At 41.2% G+C, this 6,000-nt stretch overlaps 1 long non-coding RNA gene across 1 annotated transcript in view; it reads right to left on the reverse strand.

The window, feature by feature from the left end:
* LOC140846879 (uncharacterized) overlaps positions 1–5,707 on the reverse strand; it is a 29,102-nt gene extending 23,395 nt beyond the window's left edge. Inside the window, exon 1 of the long non-coding RNA XR_012126374.1 lies at positions 5,266–5,707. This is a non-coding gene — a long non-coding RNA (uncharacterized lncRNA). The remainder of the gene's footprint in view (positions 1–5,265) is intronic.
* Between the last annotated feature and the right edge of the window lie 293 nt (positions 5,708–6,000).

Raw genomic sequence — 6,000 nt, forward strand, 5'->3', positions numbered from 1 at the left:
CCATATGGAAAAAAGTCAAAGTGTACCCTTACCTCATAGTATACATAAAAATCAATTCCTGGTGAGTAACAGACCTAAATGTGAAAGGTAAAATTACAAAACATAGAGAAAACAGGAAGAGTTCATTGACCCAAGGGTAGTGAAGAATTTCTTAATCATGAAGGAAAATATTAATAAATTTAATGAAATTAAGAATTCTGTTAATCAAAAGACATCACTAAGAGAATGAAAAGGCAAAAAAAAAAAAAAAAGAAACCATAGTTGCAACATGTATTACCAAAGAGTCTAGTACCTTGAATGTATTAACAATTTCTACAAATCAATAAGGCAAGAACTTAGAACTCACAGAAGAAAATGAGAAAAACTCCCACATAAACAGACACTTTACAAAAAAGGAAATGAAATAGTCAAACATATGAGAGGTGCCCAACCTAAGTGGTGGTCTGGAAAATGTACTTTAAAGTCACAAATAGAATTGACATTTTAAACATGTTGCCTAAGAAATTTTGTATTCATTCTGAAGTCTCATAAGTACCTTATAGTCCATAAATCATTAAAATCAATGCTGTGCTTATGTTGTTTCCCATTCTTTGGGTGATTTACTTATCAGAAATGAAATTAGGGCACCAAAAGTGTATGAATCAAAGAACTAAATAGATGAAGGGATGTTCCATGCTCTTGAACAGGAAGACTCAGTGTTGTCAAGGTACAAGCTCGCCCCAACCTGACCCGGAGGTTCAACGCAACCCCAATTGCAATCCCAGTAAACTATCTTGTGGATATTTACAAACCAATTTTAGAATTTATACGGAGATACAAAAGACCCAGAATAGGGAATGCAACACTGAAGAAGAACAAAGTTGGAGGGCTGACACTGTAGACTTCAGGATTTGCTATAAAGCTACAGTAATCAAGATGGTAAGGTTGTAGAGAAAGAATAGACAAAGAGACATCAGTGGAACAGAATAGAGAGCCCAGAAATAAATCCCCATAAATACAGTGAACTGATCTTTGACAAAAAAGCAAAAGCAGTACAATGAAGCAAAGAAGGTCTTTTCAACAAATGGCATTATAATAACTGGACATTCACATGCCAAAAAAAAAAAAAAAGAATCGAGACACAGGCATTCACCCTCCATGAAAATTAACTCAAAATGGTTCACAGTCCCAAATGTAAAACACAAAACTGTAAACCTCCTAGAAGATAAATAAAGAAAACCTACATGAACTTGGGTTCAGCCATGACTTTTTAGATGCAACACCAAAGGCTCATCCATGAAAGAAATAACTGATGAGTGGACTTCATCAATACTGAAAACATCTGCTTTGCAAAAGATACTGTCAAGGCACAGTCGCAGGGGGGCCATCAGGTGAGAAATTGGGGATCAACAGAGGGGAGGCTTAGAACCTCACCCCCCTGTTTTGAGAGAAACCTTCTGCATCCATGGATGTTTTGTTGCCCTTGTCTAGCCTGGATTAATACTTAGTCCATAGGCACACACCTGATCATCTACATTTGCCCTCTTAGAGCATTAAATTATGTTTTCTACCTTTATCTTGCATCTACCTACCACTTCAGCATTTTATTAATAATAATAATAAAGGAGAAATGTGGGATTCACATATAAATCAAGTATAAAAATCAAACGAATATTCACATTTGACTTGATTGTTTATAGTTCATGATGCGTGATCAAAACCGAAAGTTTCTGTGATGACTGCCCTTGTGCTGTTCACCATGTAAGAACTTACTCACTATGTAAGACCTTGTTCACCATGTAAGAACTTGTTCATTATGCTTCAGAAGATTGGAGACTGTTGAGAATTAGGCTTGGGGTGGATTAATGATTGTGCACTGAGTCCCCTATACAGAATTTTATTGCTGTTAACAACCATTTGATCAATAAATATGAGAGATGCCCTCTCAAAAAAAAAAAAAAAAAGACACTGTCAAGGGCTGACAAGACAAGCCACAGAATGGGAGGAAATATTTGCCTAAGACACACCTGATGAAGGGCTCATCCAAAATATACAAAGAATACTTAAAACTCACAGTAAGAAAATTAAAAAACCTGATTAAAAAATGAACCAAGGACCTTAACAGATACCTCATCAAAAAAAGTTATAGGCAGCAAAGAACCATATGAAAAGATACTCCACATCAAGTATCATCCAGGAAATGCAAATTTAAACAATGAGATACCACTAAACACCCAAAGAATAGCCCAAACGTAGAACACCAACAACACCAAATGGTGGCAGGGTTTTGGAGCACCAGGAACTCTCCTCATTGCTGATAGAAACTTTTTTCTGAGGGAAATTTTCTAGTTCTGTCCACAGAAATAGCCAAGAAAACAGTGACCAGCCTCCTAGCAGTGACACCCCCGGCAGCCAGACTGCGCTCTCGCAAGACCATTTCCCACTAAAAGGAAAGGGCTGCTCGGTGAAATGGCTGATTCTAGGCCTGGGTCAGGAAGTGACCAGGAAAAACCTGGGATGTCTTTTCAGATCAGAAATCAAGGAAGAAAGGAAGATGGCAAAGTCTACTTAGTAGGTATGTGAAAAGGGCTTAGGAAGCAACCTGAAGAGGATCCCCAGACTAGAGACTGAACAATTTTAGTAGTATTAAGGATAATAACTGCAGTGGATTCTAACATATTTTTTAAATATGTTAGAATTCATGGTCTATGGAACAAAAAAGAAAAAATCAACTCTGACTCATTGCCAATTGCTCACCTTTGGGGAATGCTGGGGAACAAACACATTAATCTGAAACCAATAAACAAAGGGAAATAAGCATTTGTCCTAATGTGGCTACATGAACTGCACCACTGGATAATTAAAGAGTAGATGAGGAGAAGTTTCTCTTTATAGAATTATTCCAGCTAATAAATGAACAGGGACTGATAGAATAGTATCATCCACAATGAATTAATGGATCCATTTATTGATCAACAGGGGCTGCTAACATCGCACAAGAAGCGACAGCTAGATGTCACACCCCCACATGGGACATCACACCATCACATAGAAACAGTCTTCAAAATATTCATCTTGAATCTGATCAAACGTCTAAATGCAACAAGCCATTTGCAGGAAATTACAAAGGGGAGAGTAACATGGGCAAACGCCAGGGACACCCAATGAGCAGATCAGAGAAGGGAAGCTCCGTAGGACAAATCACCTGGCTTTTTCAACAATAACAAATTCCAGGAAAGAACATAATGAAAGAGAATCCTTTTGGTCACAGGAGACATAAGCAGCATAGTAACCACCACCGCTGACGGGCCTGATTTGCACCTTAATTCAAATAAACACTTTATAAAATAAAAAAAATGCACCATTACCGCATTTGGAAATGGTTGGAAATGTAAACATTGGACACTAGGTGGCTGATGATATTGAGAAATTGCTGCTAATTTGTTGGGATGTGATAACTGGGGGTTATTTTTTAAGAATCCTTATCCTTTTGAGATACATATTAAACATTTTATGGATGAAAGTAAAAAGGAAAGAAATCACCGTAGAAATAATGGATAAATCCCCACAGATGTGAAAGAGATAAAGTTTATTTCAGGAAAGTGCCATTCCCTCCCCACCCACCCCCAGAAGCCAGAGTCATCATATTGATTCATGGGTGAGCAAGCCGAGCCCACCTGGGTGGCACTTCAGCTGCCAGTTAGAGGAGGCTGGGTGGGAAATGGTCCCACGTGGTTTGGGTCTTGTCCCTCAATGCTTGGCTCTGACAGAGACCCCCGCATTAGTCACCTCAGGTTGCCGTAACAAAATATCATAGACTGGATGGCTTAAACAATGGAAAGTTTTTTCTCACAGTTCTAGAGACTGCACGTCCATGACCAGAAGTACTGGCTGAGTTGGTTTCTGGTGAGAACCATCTTCCTGGCTTGCGGATGGCCACCTCCTTAATGTGTCCTCACATGATAAGGGGAGAAAAGGAGAGAGAAAGAGAGAGAGACCTGCTTCTTATAAAGCGACAGTTCTGCTAGATGAGGGCTCTCCCCTTGTGGCCTCGTTTAACCTTAACTATCTCCTCAAAGCCCTGTCTGCTTAGACAGTCCCATCGTAGTTAGGGCTTCAACATACACATTTTGGGGAGGCGCAGTTCAATCCGTGCAGGACGCTCCTACTCAGTCCTGGATCCGGGCCAGATCTCGGCGTTGGTGGCCAAGTACCTGAGAAGCTCCAGCTACATGAATATTTGCTGGGCTTCATGACAGCCCATATGGCTTCGCACTGTCTGCCAGAGTTGGCTGAATTAATTAGATCAAATCAAAGAAGAGAGGCTAATAGGATATTGCTTTTTGCTAGCTCTTTCCATCAATAAGACCAAATCCTGAATGTAATTAATCAGTCATGGGACAGAAATGGGACAGAATTATTTTGTTTGGTTTGGTTTGGTTTAAATTTTTGAAAGCTTTTTCTGCAAGACCCATGCACAAACAGTTAACTCACCTGCTTTTAAAAGAAAAAATGATGAACGTACAACAAATTGAATGAAACAGATTCTACCAGGGACACGTCAATCTAAGGAGCAGTTGAAAGGCAAGAGAGAGGAGGGAGGGGCAAGAAAGAGGAAAGAAACAGGGAAAGAAAAAGCAGCAGGAATAGAAGAAAAGGCACAGAGCAGGTCTGGAAGGTGAGGGGGGCAGGGCACGAAGGAGGAGCTCCCAAGAGGGAGACCGGGCACGTATTCTGGAATAGAACCCACGCTGCAGAATGAAGGGCAGTGGCTCAGGAGCCCCTGAGGTTGGCATTTCTTAAAATAAATAGCTCTTGTTTCTCTCTGTGGCTGATTTGGGCTGAGAGCACAAAACACGAAATCATCATCTTTTCTAATTGTAAATTTATTTAAATATTGTTCCCGCTCAGCTCTTCTTTAGCCTTAAATCATGGAAGAGTGTATTCTAAATGCAAAAGCTACAAGCCCCAAGTGAATGAAAATAGCTTTGGCATTTCAGAACAATATCAACACAACTGTAGAATAACATCAAATCAAGAACCAAAATGTCTTTATCTTCACAGTGAGTGCTTTTTAATTAGTAAGGCATTGCTGGTTGCCTCGCAGTAGCTGTTCTCCCTTCTTCTTTGCTAATGGAGCAATGGTTTTGTTTGCGTGGCAGTGTGCCCCATGCCAGGGAGTAAATTACCATAGCTAAGCCAGATTTGGTAACCCCATTCCCCCTTGGTAGTGACTGGACTAAGGAGAGGAAAACTGGCTCTGGGTTTATGGAAAGACTCTCTTACCCAGTAAAGGATGGAGCTTCTTCCTGCTTTGGATGCTGTTGTGTGAAAATGAGCTGCAGCAGCCACATTGTCACCAGGAGTAGCAGGCCAGGAGAACCACAGAAATGCCATCCTCAGGCCCCAGTGCTGGTGAACCACAGAACCAACTCTGAAACTCCCTACCTCATGGCCTCTTGTAACATGGGACAGTTAAATGTCTTGTTGCCCAAATCCCCACTGGCCTGCTATTCTGTCACTCGCAATAAGCGAGAGCATGAAGTACACATGAAGCTGAAGGATATTTGTAGGATCTGATTCAGCTATGAGGTGCAAACCCCAAAATAGCAACGCTTCAAAGAAGATAGAGATTCATTTCTCTTCACATAGGACTCTGGAAGCCAGCAGTCCAGTTGGTATAGTACCCTAAGGCATCAGAAGTTCAGGGGCATTCTGGCTTAGTGACCAGCAATCCATGACCTCATTTTCCCAGGTCACCTTGAGGTCTACGCTGTTACATCCACCCTGCCTGCTTTTCAACCAGCAGGAGGGACTATAGGGGGAAGACGATGGGGACCAGACATACAGTTTAGGTCAAGTCCTCAAGAAATATAGGTATTCAGGTAACAAGCCCCAGTAACTGATCTGGGTAGAGTATCTGTCTGACACACCGAAGGAGATACTTCCCACTTCAGAGGCCCCCCGCCATGTGCCTTTGGAGAGGGCTGACTGGCAGCAGTGCCTGGCTGGCAGGGCCAG

This window comes from Manis javanica, chromosome 16 (assembly GCF_040802235.1).
Source record: "Manis javanica isolate MJ-LG chromosome 16, MJ_LKY, whole genome shotgun sequence".
Taxonomy (NCBI): domain Eukaryota; kingdom Metazoa; phylum Chordata; class Mammalia; order Pholidota; family Manidae; genus Manis; species Manis javanica.